Source organism: Doryrhamphus excisus, chromosome 6 (assembly GCF_030265055.1).
Source record: "Doryrhamphus excisus isolate RoL2022-K1 chromosome 6, RoL_Dexc_1.0, whole genome shotgun sequence".
Taxonomy (NCBI): Eukaryota; Metazoa; Chordata; class Actinopteri; order Syngnathiformes; family Syngnathidae; genus Doryrhamphus; species Doryrhamphus excisus.
Genome location: NC_080471.1, coordinates 3,718,860 through 3,738,140, shown reverse-complemented (window position 1 = coordinate 3,738,140; position 19,281 = coordinate 3,718,860). Strand labels below are relative to the sequence as shown.

The following is a 19,281-nucleotide window of genomic DNA, read 5'->3' as shown; positions in this document are numbered from 1 at the left end:
TCCAACAATTGATCACCAAATTCTAATACCAGGTAACGTCACTAGAAAACACTTCCACTTCAACTTCCACTCCTACGAAGACGACACACAGCGGCACTCATCAATGAAACCGAACCCAACTCGTCCGCTGTCCAAACTCAATGTGACATAACGTAAAGAGCCGGACGACCTCAAACTTTGACCATAAAACTCAGATAAAAGCAACACCATAGTCCCTTCCGTTAGTCCAATAGTGCTGCACAAGTCTTAACTAGAAGAAGTGAAGTCAAATTTAGAATGACGTTTCAAGTCCTCCTTGTCACATAGGAAGTATACAGTAGATCTTACAGAGCTCCTGGAATCCCATCAATCCAGTAGAACACTTGGCTCCCAGAAATTACAAATACTTGCCACTCCTAAAGTATTTAGAAGTACAATGGCTGGTAGAGCATTTAGTTATCTCTCCGACTCATTCCAGGGGGCAGACACTCTAAACACTGAATACTCATATATATATATATATATATATATATATATATATATTATAATACTCAACCCCTGATAACCCATAACACATATCAGTGTATTATTGTCAACTGTAAATTGTACATTTGTTTTTTTTGTTGGTTTAATTTAGCATGTTGTTTCATTTATTTAAAAGCTCTTGAGATTCAAATTACAATAAATATTTAAAATTAAAGTTTATTGATTTTGATACAATTTAATCTCATTATTTTGCTATAAAATTCATGTCAAAATTGTTTTAAAAAATGTGGTCAATACAACCATTATCGACAATAATCTGTAGGGCAATTATGGTCCGGTAAAATTTGTTATCGTGACAGGCCTAAAATAGTGGAAAAAAAGTGATAAGACCTTGGATTCTTTGTTCTTCTTCACCACTCTGTTTGAAACCCTTAAGTTTAAAACAAACAAATTGGAGGCTAATTAGCTAGCTCAGTAGCATACTATGTTTAAAGCTGTGGTTTGTGTTCTTGTCGCCGATGCATTAGCAATGTGGTGTAAACGAAGAATAATAGGCATTCTTTTATGTCTCCAGGGCTCTAATAATGGTAATAATGGTCAAAATCACATTTAGAATGTCATAGACACGTTTTCTACATTAGTTATTAATTAATAGGTGTGTTAATATCGAATCCTACTTTGTGGAAATTCACTTATCACTGTGGGGTCTGGAACAAATTATCTGAGATAAACGAGGGTCGACTCTACTGGGAGCAGACTCATCCAGCTCGGGGCAGGTCATGACCACGAGGAAGGAGGATTTTCCTTTCACCATGTGATGAAAAGCTGAAACTTCAAATGAAGGTCTCTAGTGTAATAGAGGACATTTACAAAACAATTTACTTCAAAATGTAGTACAAACCAGAGTATCGTACATCTTAATGGTGTTGATGAATTGGAATGATGCATGCTAATTGGCGGCTAGGCTTTGGTTTCTTTCATTCATTTTCTACTGCTTATCCTTGTGAGGGTTGCGGGGGTGCTGGAGCCTATCCCAGCTGTCTTGGGGCGAGAGGCGGGGTACACCCTGGACTGGTGGCCAGCCAATCACAGGGCACATATAGACAAACAACCATTCACACTCACATTCATACCTATGGACAATTTGGAGTGGCCAATTAACCTAGCATGTTTTTGGAATGTGGGAGGAAACCGGAGTACCCGGAGAAAACCCACGCATGCACGGGGAGAACATGCAAACTCCACACAGAGATGGCCGAAGGTGGAATTGAACTCAGGTCTTCTAGCTGTGAGGCCTGTGTGCTAACCACTCGACCGCTGTGCAGCCGCTTTGGTTTAATTAATTCTCTAAATTCTAAATCTGAACTCCACACAGACACACCCGACCCCCCCCGACACAGAGACACTTGGTAGGTCAGTGTGGTGTCTAAACTTCAAGCCCGTAAGCAGGAGGCTCCATCTAAAGTGCAGCATCATCACTTTGCTGCACGTCAAGCGCATACGTGACCAACAGCGAGTATGTTCAAGTACGCGAGTCATGCCTGGTAACTCCTACTACATCGCTCCAGCATGTGTCGTCTTGAATAATACTTCATGAAACCCATCCCGGCTTCTTCAATATCGGCGTCTATTGGGTCAATATTTGCGAATGGTTTCATGAAGTGGGCTCCTTTATGGTGGTCATGTGACCAGGAAGGTGCAGGACAATAAAGTGCTTGTATAACATTACAATGACACCTCGTTAATCTTTAACAGCTGGTAATAATTCCATTTGATGAAGATGTTGCACCGTATGTTTTATGTATGCGGTTAGATGCCCTCACCAGTGGTGGGGGGTCTTCTTCCAATGAGAATCCCTATGCAAAATACACATGAGATAAACAAGGAGGGGCGGTTGCCTAGCAACCAACATATGGCGAGGGCTTGCTTGTAAAAAGAAGGCCCAAACAAGTGAGCTACAATTCCACTAATTAACAATCCAAAGCATACAAAAGGGCTTACGTTGCAGAAACAAAGCCTTGTTGATCTTATCATTGATGAGCAACAACAATAACGACCTTCCTTGGGAGGAATCACACATCAAGTGTTTCCCACAGGTGGAGAATGTGTGGTATTTGGCGGTGTGACGTTTGGCGGCGCCACATTTGACAGGTAGTATGTTTAGTAATGTCACCCCCAGTGGTGTCCATTAAGGCATGGGAGTGTACTACGTATTACGTATTACGTATTATGTATTTGTGAATATGAGCTTTGTATGGAGGCGGTAGACTAATCCATCTTGAGTCTATGTTTGGAGACGTGTTACCTCATGCAGGGTGGAGACCAGACAACTTTGCACTCTGCTTGTGTTTTTTTGAAATAGAACATTGTTGAGTAAGGATTTGTGGGAACGGCTCAGTACTTTTGAGGAGGTACTGCTGAAGTCAACTTCTTTTGTTTCTTTCTTTGCAATGCTTTAAGTATGTTGGAGTAACATACATATTTTATAACATTCACAGAGATTTACTGTGGAAAAAAACACATTCTATCATCAGAATTATCTCATATACGGGCGTACTATGGGGGTGTTTACTTAGCTTAGCTTAAGAAAAATAAAGAAAAATACTAATGAGCATGCGCAGGAACAATATTTTGCTCAAATGTTTAATTTATAGACACTTTGGGCGTGTGACCAATCACAGCGCAGTGGGCATGCGGGGACGTGGGCCGTGGGTGGAATAAATTAAAACAGACCGTTTTGGCGGGAAGCACAAATCAAAGGAAATACAGCTGGAATAGGTGGAGGTTCTGGAAAATCTAAAATGTTTTATTGTGTAACGGGTTATTGTGTGCAGCTGCTCTATAGGACACCGATGTACAAAGGGTGGGAAAATGAGCATAATAGGCCCCCTTTAAGAAGCTAAACAGGAGTTTACAGTGTAAACGTAGAAGAACGTAGGTGGACTGAACAGAGGCGGGGACAGTGGAGTGGAGTGCTTTGTTGGGTGGGTGCTGCTGTTTTGGTTAGCAGGGATTCAACATTTTAAGAACAATAGCATCACTGTAGGGATTATTGACTGGAATTGGACAGGATTATCAGTCCTACTAAAGGGAATTACTCAGTTCTAATATAAGGCAGAGTGTGGCCATTATTTGAGGGAATACAACAATTAATACCAGAAATGCGATATCGGTCATGAAAACCGATATTGAAAAATGCTGTACCCACGACATAACATTCCACCAGGAATATGTCATGGTAAGTATACAATATCGGACATCCTTTAATATTGTAGAAAACACGCATCATAACCGAGCATTATATGTCTGCAGGTGTTGTATTTGATCTCTTGCGTAAAAGCCAGTATTGATAGTTTCATGAATCATATGAAAATACTAAATACTAAATGTCATTAAATGTAACGTAGGCTAACTATGAAGTCCTTTATCTACATTCTGTTAAAGCTGACTATCACACAATCTGACCAGCATGCTTACTTACATAACCACAAGTGTGTGAGTGTGTGTGTGTGTGTGCGTGTGCGTTATCAGAGTGTGTAACCTGTTTTCCAAATATCATCTGTCTTTCTTGGGGGTTTTTGTTCCAACGTTTTAGGATAAGGTGGGTGTTATGAGTCACACTTCCACAGGCTTTGCCGAGAACCGAACACGGACAAAGAACTGAACATCTTTTTTGATGGTGATGGTGGAGTTAGGATGAAGATCAATTGTGGAATAAGTGTGAATAGAGAGCTCAGTGTGTTCAGGCTGCTAGTCTCAGCATGCATGATTGCAACATTAGCAGGCAGTTACTCAATATATGCTGGTATGATGGGAATATTTATCAAGGGAGGGCCTGCTGAGCAGAACTAGAATGTGTCCTTGAACGCATCATTGTAGCCTAAAAGAAAGTGACACCTCACCGGTGGCCGTTCTAGGGTGGGGGTTACACATAAACCTCCCCCAACCAGACGCTTCTTTCATTGTTTCAAGAGGTTTGAACGCTTTAATGGAGAATAAGTGAAACAAAGACATGGAAATAGCATGGAAATGTGCTCTTTTCCCAGCCAAGCAGCATCCCAACTGTGCTCAAACACTGATTGTATGCACATGTCGCATTTACGTGTACATTTCACAACAATTACACACATTTTTAGAAGCACTTTTTGTTATAATATTGTGACAGGGAGGGTAAAAGTATTTACTAATGTTTTAGTACTTTGCTGAAATTTCCCCAAAACATGACAGGATATATTTTTGTATTATATGAATTCAGCTATATTAGCTTAGTTTTAATGTTGTTTTGTAAGTTTTTAATGTTTATGCAATATTTGTTATTCTTTTAATGCACTGTAGTAATTCAAGGTTTTCAACCTTGTATGGAAGGTTTTTGCAGAATTGATCTCACCCAAAAAAAGTCACTAAAGGCATTTTTATTCATACCAATTTAAATGATTATGATTAATTTTATGCAAGATTTTTGCAATTTTTTTAGCATTGTTTTATTTTATTCATTCATTCATTCACTCACTCATTTTACTCATTCAACATTTATAAAAGAAATTCTACAAATGAAATGAAACCTCAATGTCGCACATACAGTTTAATAAAACATATTTTAAAAACTATAAATTAAAATAAATTTAATGCCTGAGTATTATACAATTACATTCACTTTTGTGTAATACTTTTTTCTTCTTCCTCCTCATTTTCAGACATGTTGAGCCGTGCAAACGTGACCCTCATGTAAGTTGAAGCACGTGTGAAACATACCACACTATACCATCGTACAACCTACTGGAGATGTAGCATTGGTGAAACAAACCATACCACCTTTTTTTTTATACATTTATACTATACAAACTCATTAAAATGACCATTAGACCAAACCATTAGAATAAATACAACTAAGACGTTTAACACCAAGCTGATGACCGACTTCTCTATGAGCCTGAACTATGTGATTTACCGTGAAAGCATCCCAAAGTTCCATCCAAGGTTCATGTTGGCCACCATGTAGCATTCCTACCATGCTTTGTCTAGTTGGGATTCATCCTGGTATGTAACTTTGGAGTGTAAGGATGGACCGTGTGAATCTAGGCTTTCCTTAGTGTTTTTACAGGACCATAAAACACGAGGCTAATTTACATATCCCAGGATTCTCGGCTGGATACTCCACCTTCTGTCAACTCTTGGAAAGACCTCTGTCAAGGACAGGCTTAGGACAGGCTTCACTTTGTATTCCAACCACCACCACTACTATTACTACTCTCACTACTACTATAAGCACTACTACTGCTACTGCTGACCAGCCTACATTACCAGAGAGAGAGCCGGTCCGGATTTCCAATGCAAAGCAGTGGACCAGGGGGTGTAATGCAAACCCGTCCCAAATAGAAATGATATCCTTCCACTCCCAAGCTCAGCTCCATAGTCATACCCTAAAAAAGGAGAATTTCTAGTGCCTGTGATGGGCCTGCAGGCCAAAAACCACATCACTGCATTACATCGCGCCGACAGAATCAAGCCTTTTTGCCAAGCAAATGGAAACATCCCAAAGTGGGGGTGTTTTCTTTTTGCAACTTCAAGCATGCTAACCTGCCTGAGAAGTCATGTGATCACTAGAATGACTCATTTTCTTTTTGTTCTATTATATTCATGTTTAGGTTTGTGCAAGATGAAGACACAACATAGAATTTTTATATTGGCCACACAGTCAAGAGATGTGGAAGATCTGCGTTCGAATCTCCGCTTGGGCATCTGTGTGGAATCCCATGGTACTCCGGCTCCCTCCCACATTCCAAAAACATGCTAGGTTAATTGGCCACTCCAAATTGTCCATAGGTATGAATGTGAGTGTGAATGGTTGTTTGTCTATATGTGCCCTGTGATTGGCTGGCCACCAGTCCAGGGTGTACCCCGCCAAAGTCAGCTGGGATAGGCTCCAGCACAAGGTAGTAAGGATAAATGTAGTAAAAATGTGTCCGATTTAGCAGAAGCCAAACGGTGAAGCTGTCAGGAAGCTGAAAGAAAAAGTAGAAGAGGAGAAAAGGCTAGCAGGGCGTAGGTGAAGGAGGTGCACACACGAGAGGAACAAGAAACTGTGGTTAAACCTCCCACTGAAGCCAAATCAAGATCTTCTGGTCCTCTTTTTTTTTTTTTTTAGGGCTACAAGATGAACGACATTCTGCCGTGTGGTGATTTTACTGCCACCGCGCACTTTTGGCAAAATGCGGTAAAAAACGAAACAAACCAGAGATCTGCAGTGACGTGATGCTGAAAACGTCATAGCGAGGAGAGAAAAGTGGCGTGATACTGTGCTGTGCCATACGTGATTGACAAACACACGATGTGGGCTTGGTCGGTTGGAGGGCCTTCGCAAAACTGTCAGCTCCCGCCCTTCTTTCAACGCCATATATGGCAAGGAGCGGCTGCGAGGAGCTGCAAAAATGACATTACTTGATCTTGATGCTTCTTTTGACTTCAAATGTGGAACAATGGGGGAAGGTCGCGGAGTTTGTTCACATAACCAAGTTTTTGTTGTGGCATTTGATGGCATACAAAAATGTGACCAATTTCCACTCGTTAAAACACAACGGCACAACGGCATTTGACTCACCTCAAGCAAGCAGGATGCAGGTGACAGGATCCATCATGGAAAGTCAACAACCGATGACAAAAGGAGCAAAAAGGGAATAATCCAAGGTGTGCAAAAACGAACGAAACGGCCACAAAACTAAACGGGAAGACGAGGCGAGAGACAACGACAGCAAAACAAAAGAAAAAAGCAGGCTTGAGTGTCAGCGTCAGAAAAAGGAGAAGTGCAGAGGAGCCACAGCCGTCCTCTCCCTATGAGTCACCAGCCTGGCCGCCATCCGTAGAGACAGCCCCCGGGCGGCCTGCCTTCACCTGGCCAATCAGCGAGCGCTAGGTGCATGCAAATCTTCTCAGGTGAACGCTACCCGATTGGCCCGGAGGAGGAAGAGTGGGGGTAGGCGGTGGGATGTGCTATGAGGGGGAGGGGAGGCCGCGTGAAAGACGATAGACGGGTTTCTCCTGCAGCCGAGGAGGAGGTGAAGGTAAACACCGGGGCAGGTACGCCACCCTCTTTAGACTTTGACCGTGTTGAATAAATGGGCTCTGGTTCCTGTGCTGGCCAAACGTCAGCCTATGAGACATAACGGGGGGGTTGGGGGGGGGCATGTTCATCAGGAGGGAATAGAAAGTAGGATGTTGCATTCGTGTACAGTCAGTACGTAGTGGTTGTCACTTGCTAAATATGTTTATTGGCACCACATCAAATATTTATTCCTACATTCACACTCATTAGGTCAAAATTGTTAAAAAAAATGTAGATTTTCTATGCTCTAACTATGAAAATATTCAGTTTATTAATACTGAATGCGACTTTTATTCCACTTTTATGACGGTCCAGTCTGAAACCAATTATAGGATTTTTTTATATTTATAGGAAGTCCTATTGTGAGAATAATCATAGGTTTTTGCAAATAAAGTTGTGATTATTAAGTATAATATATATATATATATATATATATATATATATATATATTATACATATATATTATAATATATATATATATATATATATACACTTTACATATTTATATACTGTACATCAAAAAATTATATAATTTAAATAGTTGTACTCATGAAAAAAATAACAGATACAAATATGATATGCTAAAGTATTAGAGACATAGTCACAGAATTAATTGTAATATTTTTCCAACAGTTCTATAATGAAAAAGATAGGAGTTGTACTCACAAAAGAAATGGCAAAAAGTTATGAAAATTGTCAAATTTTAGTTTTTTGATATAGTGACATCCAAAGCTATAATTGGGTATATATAATAATGTTAATATTCTTATATTGCTAATTATATAATATATATATATATATATATATATATATATATATATATATATATATATATATATATATATATATATATATATATATATATATATATATATATATATATATTACTATATTAATTATAATTACTATTAATATTGTGATATTATCATAATATTATACAGACAATATTATGAGACAATAGTGGCAAAAGTGCGCTAAGCCATCCGTGACCTATCAGCAGATAATGTAAAAAATGTATCTAAATATATGTCAGCTACAAAGGTTGTCTGTGGAACACAGGACCCAGCACACAGGAAGCATTGCTCAGAGGCAACCAGCACTGTAGACCTCCAACTGACAACCCCGGCAGCCATGAAGAACCCCAGACCCCATACAGTATACCCAACCACTGGATGGGGACCCTAACCCTCCACGAGAGCCCACCTGAGAACTCCACTGCGTCAGCATTGTGAAGAGCATTCTCCACGGCCTGCTCACACTGAAGCATGGCTGACATCTCGTTACGTGTTTCTACAAAGGAACCAGAGGAACCACTGACTATGCAGGAGGAACTTGGAAGCCACACGGATGTTGGGTGTGGACTTCAGTCAGCAAAGTGGATTTCATATTGCTTATTTTTTTTATTATTTCAAAATAGGAAAAATAGTCTTTCAGATGGAGCTTGTGGTGTTGATTTTATAGTTGATACAGAGTAAATCATTCATTCAGAGGATTTTATGAGGTCTAAATCTGCCTAGCGATGACAACAAAACCTTCATCTACGACAGGGGTCTCAAACTCAATTTACCTGGGGGCCACTGGAGCGAGGGTCTGGGCAAGGCTGGGCCGCATCAGGTTTTACAAAAAAAAACAAAACGCATTTATTAAAAACGGAAAAATATACAAACTTTTTTAGTGCTTTGGTTCCGATTTTCTACAATAAAAGCTCTGATAAAACATTCCACTGTTCTCAAATATCTTACTTTTTTTTCTGCACAAAATAAGATGAAAAATAAATAAACAAATCAAGAATAAATAAAATCAATCAATCAGTAATAAATAAATACGACAAAACACGACTATAGTCACATTTATACTTTTTATTTACAACATATTGCGCAACTGCAGGGTCTTGAGACACATGCTAACTCGCAAACTAGAGAGCTAGCGACCTAAACGGTAGCCTCCAAGTTATTTCCTTTCAACTTAAATAGCCAAAAACTTACCACTTCCACACGGATAGGGAGGATAACTATTAACAGTTATTTAACCTTTAACATGAACATGAATCAAAGGTAATCATTTTTTCTGGGTACATGATACCATACAGCATCCATATCAAACTATTAACACTATTAAACACTATTAACTATTAAACTTTCATATCAAGGCGGGGGCCTCAAACTAGTGTCCTGCGGACCACATTTGGCCCGCGGGCCACATGTTTGAGACCCCTGATCTACAACAACCCAAAGAAAGAATAATACTTTATAGTGGATTTTTGAAACAGCTGGACCCAAAAGCCACTACTGTGTTGCCAAGTTTGTAAGTACACAGGACTTGATGGAAAAACTGCAACGATGTATTGATTAGTTTGCAAACTGATAAACTGATCAGGAAGATCTGCGACAAATTGAGGCGATGCAACAAAAGTTGGGTTTTATGTCTCGTCTCTGAGAGCGGAGAGACCTGCCTGCCTTATGATGTGGTCCCAGCGAGGCCACGTGACTCCTTAAAGGACACACCTTTCCTTTTCAGCCTTCACAATGAAAAATAGGCCACGGCTTGTGATCATGTGACGGCTCTGAACAACAAAGCTCCTTATTTGCTACACGCTGTCCCCTTTCAAAGCAGCCTTGCTTTGCACTTAGCTAAATACACACTATGTCGTCTATGCAGGACTCCGTACAAGAATCACAACATTTAAGTCCTGGCTGAAAATATGAGAACACAAAACAGTCCCAGACGGGCGACTCCACAGAAAACCGCCCTGCGAACAATCCACAGCATTCCGTCAGGGAGTTATGCAGGTACTGTGGACTCATAAACCCGATAAGAACTTTGAAACAATCCTTGACAGCCTGAGATACGCGGGGGCTTTGGAGGACATGTTGAATTATTTGTGTGTGCGCCTCGGAGGTCATCTGATGGCAAGACGAGAGGAAGGCTGTCTGGCTAGCACAGCCTCGTTGTTAGCCTTCCTACCGTATGTAAACGTGTTCGTAACCATCCAAATAAGTTCCACACTTTGTGATGCTGGGAGGTTTGGGTCAACGTGTCCTGACGGGGCGAGACAACACAGCCAGTGTGGGCGCGACGACATGGACAATGTAGTCAGTGTGCAAAGCCTGAATCATCCGTCCCAGTGATGACACGGCGCTGCGCGGCTAATGGCAGCGAGACGCCACCATTAAGTCCATTAAGTCATCTTTTATGTGCACAGCTGACTTTGGGCGAGAGATGGGGTGCACCCTGCAGTGGCCCCCAGTCAATTAGCACACGTGTACGTATACGAACAAACGTTCATTCTCATGCTCCACGTCTACTGGATCTGGTGAGGCAAAAGTCCCCATTAGGATGCACACGCTGAGGGCAAGTCATGAAATATAAACGACAGCCATGTGTAGTCAGATAGCACGAGGTCACAGCTCCGTCTCTTGGCAAAGTGTCCAAAAGGACGACTACGGACCATAAAACCAACAGGACACACCTATTTCCACTATAAAACCCTCCCAAAAAATCACTGTTCTATTTCCATAGCTGACCTGGATATAAACCAAGCTAGCAGTGACGTCGTTATTGTCGCAGCAAAACACAAAGAACTATTTTTCTAGCGTAGTGATGCAGCGCCGCACGCCACGACCGAGAAGAAGGCAGCGCTCCAACACGATGCAATATGACACCAGTCTGCACTGTGTCCATGATGTGCATGGTTAGCGTCCTCATGTTGACGCTTTTCCTCACCTCAGAACGCACAGAAAAGGGAAGGAAAGACGTGCTCATCGTCCACAAACGATTGTGGATGACGGGAAGAATTCCTAAAAAGTGCAAAACTATCTGTATGTCCAGCTCGGTATCGTAGGGAAGCGAGCGGGGCTACGCAGCACATATTCCACTATTCTCTCCCCAGGCTAGGATTCTAACAGCCAATGGCTCAGTGCGCCTGAAACTATTCCGCCATGCCTGAGTATGTGTCACTAAGAAATGGAGTCCATAGAGGGAATTTCATGAAGGTGAAGAAAGACTAAAGTTGAGGCCTCATTACGACACGGGGAGTGACAAGAGATGGGGGACGTACCGTCGTGGGACGAGATAAAAGGCCACAATATAAAAGGCCAGAAGCCGCTCCTAAATGTAATAAGATTTACTTTGTGGGCCAACGGCCGCCATAACAGTATCGGTTAGCGAAGAATGTGGTGAAAGAGTCACACGGCACGCCGCAAGACTGACTTTGATTCGTTGGAATTCTTAAATGGAGGCAAAGTCAAAGACGGCTTGGACACTAATGTTGTGTCATGAAAGGGAAAATATACTTTTTTGGAAACTTTTGCCCATGAGCAAGTTTTTTTCTCTTTTCTGTGCGTTCTAAAGATATGAAAACAGATAAAAAGCGAGAGCTCAAAACTGAACGTAATGTGATACAGCTATGCCTCCAACAAGGTTTTATGGTTTCATATACATGCTGGGACCATGTAGTAACAGGTACATGATATATTGTAATATTTTGCCATATTTTGGTAACTTTTCCAAATTAAAAAAGCAGTGGTGTCATCTCAAATACCTAGCCTTACCTTTTTGGTGAGGTGAGTGGGTGTGGTGTCGCCAATTGTCAATACACCAGCAACGTCATTCGATTGAACAACAATGTTAATAATAATAATAATAATAATAATAATAATAATATTGGTGTAGCTTGATTAATGTACACATCACATGATATGTAAATGGAGCGTTGGTGACGCTTTTGGGATTTTGAGAAGGCTTTATAGGCAGAATAAGTGTTTCCTATTACGTGCAGTAATTAGCTGTCTATTTTTTATATATTAAGAAGGCACAGAAAATTAAAAATTAAATTCTATTGAAAAAATATTATAATTTTTTTAAAATAAATTATTATATTGAAACTTTAATTCCACGGTTTACACCACCTCCTATTTGTGTACCAAGGTGTGTTATACATCACTGGAAATCTTATTTTGCCGAGGTTTGTTTCTGCACAAACACAAACATGAACGAAACTCACCTATGAAACCTGACAATATTCCAAACCTGACAGTATTCCAAACCTGACAGTATTCCAAACCTGACAGTATTCCAAACGGACGTTCCACACCAAGACTCACATCGTTGGAGACACACTAACCGTTGCTGAACACTTCATCATTTTCGTCGGATGCACATATTTTCCACTTATCATTAATTTGGTTAGCATGATGCATTAGCCACTTAACTCTACCCAATAACTCTTTGAAGTTTTGATTGACACCTGCCTCAACCCAATAAACAAGTATTTACCCCGCCTGCTGTGGCACAATCGGTTTACTGTGTCACCCAAGCGGAGGAGAAATGTAGCAGCTCTTCTTCTCCGGCCAATGACATCAAATCCAATTGATGACGGATGCATTGAAGAGCCAATGAAATTGTGAAAGCACTCGTGTCCTGGTTGATGGATGGACTTTGATCATAAAAGCAAGGACCAGCTCCGCAATGGAGAACAGAAAAACGTGGACTGTACTTGAACACTGCATCAATGTTGTGGCTGTGAAGGTTTTATTTCTGTCTTCAAAGGTTAGATAAAGGAAGAAAAGGAAGTCTTGGTCGCCATTGTTGACGTGGACTTAACTGAAGACTTTGACCAAATAGAACACATTTGGAACGTCTGATCTTAACTTTGGGTATGAGGGTTTTTTTTTTTGGCCCAAAAAAAAAACAAAAAACAGAAATGCTAAAGTCATCAGTGTAAAAAATGTACTAAGTCAACTAAGTTGTAAATGCAGTCGAATTGGATGAGTTAGTCGTTAGTTAGCTCATCTGTATAATACAAGATACAGATAAGCTAACTGGAAAACAAACAAAGCTGGCCTGTCAGGCCCAAAAACATCCTGAAAAGTATGAATCCATCCATCTTCTATGCTGGAGCCTATCCTAGCTGTCTTGGGGCGAGAGGCGGGAGGCGGGGTACACCCTGGACTGGTGGCCAGCCAATCACAGGGCACATATAGACAAACAACCATTCACACTCACATTCATACCTATGGACAATTTGGAGTGGCCAATTAACCTAGCATGTTTTTGGAATGTGGGAGGAAACCGGAGTACCCGGAGAAAACCCACGCATGCAAACTCCACCCAGGGATGCCCAAGTGCAGATTGGAAGCCAGGTCTTCCCGATCCCGTGACTGTGAATGCAACATGCTAACCAGTCCAACCCAAACCATGAATGTCTATTCTTTATTTTCCTCCCCAAAGACAAAGTGTTAGTTGTAGGCGGCTTTTCCTGCTGTTTATCCAAAGCTAAGTTAGCCAGTTCAGCTAAATGGAGCGCATTTCTGAGACAACTTAAGGAAGCCCAATAAGATGTGCCTGATTGTTACGTCATCAGCTTACGCTATAGGCTATATTTGCTACATACAAATACGGTATTAGCGGTGACATACGTATTTACAGAAAATAACGGTGAGAAATGAATGTGTTCTTTGCTCCACTAAGATGTAACCTTCAGGGCCTGCTGTTTAAAATAGGCCTTTTTCCCATGTAAAACCCCCTAACTGCCTTGCCTAATGGCAATGCACACATTGACAGAAAGAGTCGGACATGGCGAGCGCGGCGTGTCACATGATTGGCAGACATGCAGCGTGAGAGAGGAATGAGGCTGCAGGTGGAATTCCCCTCGTTTCTCCTCTCCTCCACTCTCGATGTGACATCACGTTCTGGCGGCTGAGGCTTTCAACATGTCTGCCGAGGCGCCATTCAGCTGTCACCATTAAAAGGAAGTGCGACAACTGTCAAAGTGAGCGGCGGTCATTTTCCACACACGAAAAGGGGTAGCTGACACTTTTATTTCTCTTTTTTGAAAGCACGTTCCTGCAGCTGTGTGAGTGATTGAGGCGTCAGCCATCTTGTTGGATTGTGGCGTAAAGCATCTGAACATTGCCCCCTGGTGGTTAGAGCTCACGTGTCAATGATAACTTGTATCAAGACCTTGTGGGGGCTGTAGCGTGTAGTGTGGCAGTGGTTAAGTAAGTAGGTCAGGGGTCGGGTAAGATGGGTGTTTTATGCCAAAAAGCTAGCTGGGCGGACGGATCGGTCGCTAGGTAAGTCGTGAGTATGGAGGCCAGTTGACGGGTGAGTAGTTGGGTAGTCTGGCTTAAGCTAAGTAGCTAGGTAGGTTGAGGTTAGGTAGGTAAGGGGGGTAAGGGGGGTGATATCTAGTTGGGGTAGATTGGTAGGCTGAGGGCTAATCTAAACGAGTCTTGCTAGCTCTTCTTCATGGGTTTATATTCCTATTTCTATTCCAACTACATTCATCTGTGTCTGGCAAAGTTCCCATTGAGGAAACCCTCCACCTCGGACGCTAGACTCCATTCAGTCTGCCTGTGATGTCATCGCCATGTTTGATACTGTATTGAAACGTATGTACTTTATATATACGTTTATACATACGTTGATCTAGTGTTGGACTATAAGTAAAGTCCAACTTTAAGCCTTCCCAACTCATGGATCCAAGTTTCAGGACAAGATCAAAGATATGGAGGATTAAATTCATGTATTATCCATCTGGAGATGACATTTCCTTCAAATCTGACGTTACGAAATATGGTCATTTTACCTGGGAATTACTGTGTACATTGTTGTTACATTGGTGGTGTAGGTAGGTTAGGGAGGTAGTAGGTAGTAGATAAGGGAGGTAGGAGGTAGTAGGTAGTCGATAATGGAGGTAGTAGGTAGTAGATAAGGGAGGTAGTAGGTAGTAGGTAATGGAGGTAGTAGGTAGTAGATAAGGGAGGTAGTAGGTAGTAGGTAATGGAGGTAGTAGGTAGTAGGTAGTAGATAACAGAGGTAGTAGGTATTAGGTATTAGGTATCTGGTAGTAGGTAGGTAGGTAGGTAGTAGGTACGAGGTAAGGGAGGTAGTAGGTAGAAAGTAGTAGGTAGTAGATAACGGAGGTAGTAGGTAGTAGATAAGGGAGGTCGTAGGTAGTAGATAAGGAAAGTAGTAGGTAGTAGGTTAGGGAGGTAGTAGGTAGTAAGTAGTAGGTAGTAGGTAGTATGTTAGGGAGGTTGTAGGTAGTAGGTAAGGGAGGTAATAGGTAGTAAGTAGTAGGTAGTAGATAACTGAGGTATTAGGTAGTAGGTAGTAGGTAGTAGGTAAGGGAGGTAGTAGGTAGTAAGTAGTAGGTAGTAGGTAGTAGGTAAGGGAGGTAGTAGATAAGGGAGGGAGTAGGTAAGGTAGGTAGGTAGTCGGTCAGGGAGGTAGTAGCAAAGGTAGTAGATAAGGGAGGTAGTAGGTAGGGAGTTAGGTTGGTCAGGGAGGTAGTAGGTAGGAGGTAGTAGATACGGGAGGTAGTAGATAAGGGAGGTAGTAGATAAGGGAGGTAGTAGGTAGGAGGTAGTAGATAAGGGAGGTAGTAGATAAGGGAGGTAGTAGGTATTAGGTAGTACGTAGGTAGGTAGTAGATAAGGGAGGTAGTAGGTATTAGGTAGTAGATAAGGGAGGTAGTAGGTATTAGGTAGTAGGTAGGTAGTTAGTAGATAAGGGAGGTAGTAGGTATTAGGTAGTAGATAAGGGAGGTATTAGGTATTAGGTATTAGGTAGTAGATAATGGAGGTAGTAGGTAAGGTAGGTAGGTAGTCAGTCATGGAGGTAGTAGGTAAGGTAGGTAGGTAGTCAGTCATGGAGGTAGTAGGTAAGGTAGGTAGGTAGTCAGTCATGGAGGTAGAAGAATAAGTTAATAATTGCATTCCTGGTAAGACAACCCAAAGTGAAAATACTTTGTCATTTCTTATCGGAACGCCTCCTCCTCTGCCTCCTCTTCTGCCTCTGCTCTCTAAAAGCTCGAGTGAAACTCGAGTGTTGCTTTCCAAATAGCTTATGAGCTCACTTTGTCTTTCGGTCTGGTCCAATCAATACGTGGAAGCCATTAAGGCGGGCGAGCAGACCTCAGACGAGCGAGGACAGAAGAAGCTTTGAGGACAGCGTCGGTCAATAAAAAGGCAGCAGGAACGAGAGCAGCTTCGTCTGAGCAGCATCGCCCTGCTCAGACGCTTGGGAGTGACGTCGCTGTCACGGGATGAGAAAGCTGCCGGGAAGCACAACCACACATTCCCTGCGTGCACACGCACACACGCACATCAGAAGGAGGCGATGCGGACGGATGATCCCAACACAAAAGGGCACACGGCGAGTCTTCAGTGGAGTATATTTGGAAACTCTTGCTGGGGATAATTGCTTTCAGTGGATTGAAGATTCCAATTATCCCTCTGCCAGCGATCCCACCATGGGAAAACTGGAGGGGAGGAGGGGAGGAGGGGGTTCTTGTCTGTCGTTGGACCGCTAAAGGCCTCGCAAAAACCTCTGCCCCCTCCCAATGCCTCGCTGCGACCAATGAGAGTTTGGAGAGGGCGTCCCATGACACAAGCAAAAATGTAAACATGTGGGAAACATTTAGATTCCCAAGAGGCTTGTATTCATAGACAATAGCATGTAGCGCTAGCACAAACACTGGAAGGATGGAAGCACGACAATGTTTCTCAGATTCATTAGCTCAAATCCAGCCTTGGAAAATATATTAGTGGGACATCATGTGAGGAGGGACGTCTCCCAGAACCATCTGGAAGGTGTACTGGTGTACTGGTGTACTGGTGTACTGGTGTACTGGTGTACTGGTGTACTGGTGTACTGGTGTACTGGTGTACTGGTACACCTCATAAAGTCGGCCACAATGTCCGCTAAATATGGTTTTGAGAATCCAATCAAATGTTGCCATAAAATGGGGAAATGTAGCAGAAAGGATGGTCAACAAAACCGAGGCGCTGTCACACTTACATGTTTCACGTCAAAGATATTAAAATATGAATCAATGTTCAAAAACGGGCCGTGTTCAAAAACCCTCAATTATGACAGAATTGCAACAATTCTGCAAAGACGAGTTGGCCAAAATTGGTTGCCTTTAAAGACCGCTATTAAAATATGTCCAATATCCTGGTTTTATGGTTTCATATACATCCTACAGGTACAACCATGTAGTAACAGGTAGTAACATCATGATAACATGGAATTTGCATATTTTGCCCATTTTGAAGCGTAGGCTGGTCAAACCAGCACGGAAACCCACCGTATGCTGGTCATGCTGGGAGCTGGTCTATGCTGTTTTTTTCAACAGGGAGTCGCTAGCCGGTGTGTTCTGGCTTAGTGGATCGGTAGCATAGTTGGATCGGCATAACAATGTTAATAATAACGATAACCATGTCACTGTAGCTTGGTAAATATGCACGTCACATTTTATGTAAATAAACATTGATGCTGCTTTTTGGGGCTGCACGGCGGACGAGTGGTTAGCACGCAGGCCTCACAGCTAGGAGACCTGATTTCAATTCCACCCTCGTCCATCTCTGTGTGGAGTTTGCATGTTCTCCCCGTGCATGCGTGGGTTTTCTCCGGGTACTCCGGTTTCCTCCCACATTCCAAAAACATGCTAGGTTAATTGGCCACTCCAAATTGTCCATAGGTATGAATGTGAGTGTGAATGGTTGTTTGTCTATATGTGCCCTGTGATTGGCTGGCCACCAGTCCAGCTGCTGGGATAGGCTCCAGCACCCTCGTGAGGATAAGCGGTTGAAAATGAATGAATGAATGAATGTTGCTTTTTGAAGGCTTTATAGGTAGAATGAGGGTTTCCCATCCGTGCAGTAATGAGTCTTTAGTTTTTTCCATCATTAGAACACACAGAAAAGGATTGCGGATGATTGACAAGTGCAGTTTTCCTTCATAATTTTACCTGAAACACTGCCCATGCAAACAATAAAGGTTTTACGATTGGGGAGAGTTTGACCCTGGAACAGATTTAGTTAATAATTCTCAATACAAACGCAACAATCGCGCACAATGATATTATTTATGGTCAATGTCCTCATTTACATTCAGTGTTCTATCACACTAATATCATAATAATAACTAATAACTAATATATTATTGCAGCTAAATAAAATGTCATAATTGTGCTTCCAATTTCAGTTTCAGTATAGTAGCAGCGCCGTGTCTTTGACGTACACGCGCGCCCCAGTTTGATCACAGGCTGGCCAAGTGACATAGAAATGAAAGTATGATGCAAACTAAGTGCTAAGTCATGTGACCAGGCAACAGCTACCGTATCGTACGAGTTAGTCATGCTGCCTTGGTTAGAGCCTGATTAAGGCTAATAATAAGAATGCGACTCACGCAAGTCGTGTTTACATCGTAAAGGGGACATATGAGCAATAAACAAAGGTAGACACTCACCCTGGTGGACGGAGAACAGTCGAGGTGTCCCTCTACCTTCAGGAACTAAACATATTATCCCAAGAGTGAGAGCACAGGCAGCCTGAAGCCTCCTGCGGGCTCCCTGCCTGGCACACAAGGCTTGACTCTCCAAATGTGTGGGGAATTCCTCCAAGCAGTCACATTTTCCTGGGAACTGATTGGTCCTCGCTCGCCCTGCACTTTTTTCCTTGGCGTCTGGAAGAAGTGAGCGAATCCCAACAAGAGATGTTTCTGGGAAAGGAAGAGGGGGGGAAGTCAATGTAGATGCAGCTTGGATTGTTAGTTATGAGTCGTATTGGAGTCGAACAGGTGTGTGCGACCGATCAACTGACCAGGCGGAGCTTCCAATGGCCGGGCCTCATAAATAAATAAAGAATGTTTCCACTAGCGGGGAATCGAATCCGCGTCACCATCATAACTGTTTTTTGTTCAAAACCACA

General features: G+C 42.1%; 1 protein-coding gene across 6 annotated transcripts in view; it reads right to left on the bottom strand.

Moving 5' to 3' along the window:
* The window catches only part of elf1 (E74-like ETS transcription factor 1), a 47,881-nt gene extending 28,684 nt beyond the window's left edge, over window positions 1–19,197 (bottom strand). The window contains exons 1-2 of one of the 6 annotated variants that reach the window (XM_058076299.1): window positions 19,174–19,197; window positions 18,821–19,072 (exon numbers count right to left, since the gene is read on the bottom strand). The gene's annotated coding sequence lies outside the window, so the exon portion shown is untranslated. Of the gene's footprint in view, window positions 1–7,063; window positions 7,881–12,566; window positions 13,533–18,820; window positions 19,146–19,173 lie in introns of those variants that run through there. The other 5 variants (XM_058076298.1, XM_058076301.1, XM_058076302.1 and 2 more) reach the window with 5 other exon arrangements.
* Window positions 19,198–19,281: the final 84 nt, after the last annotated feature.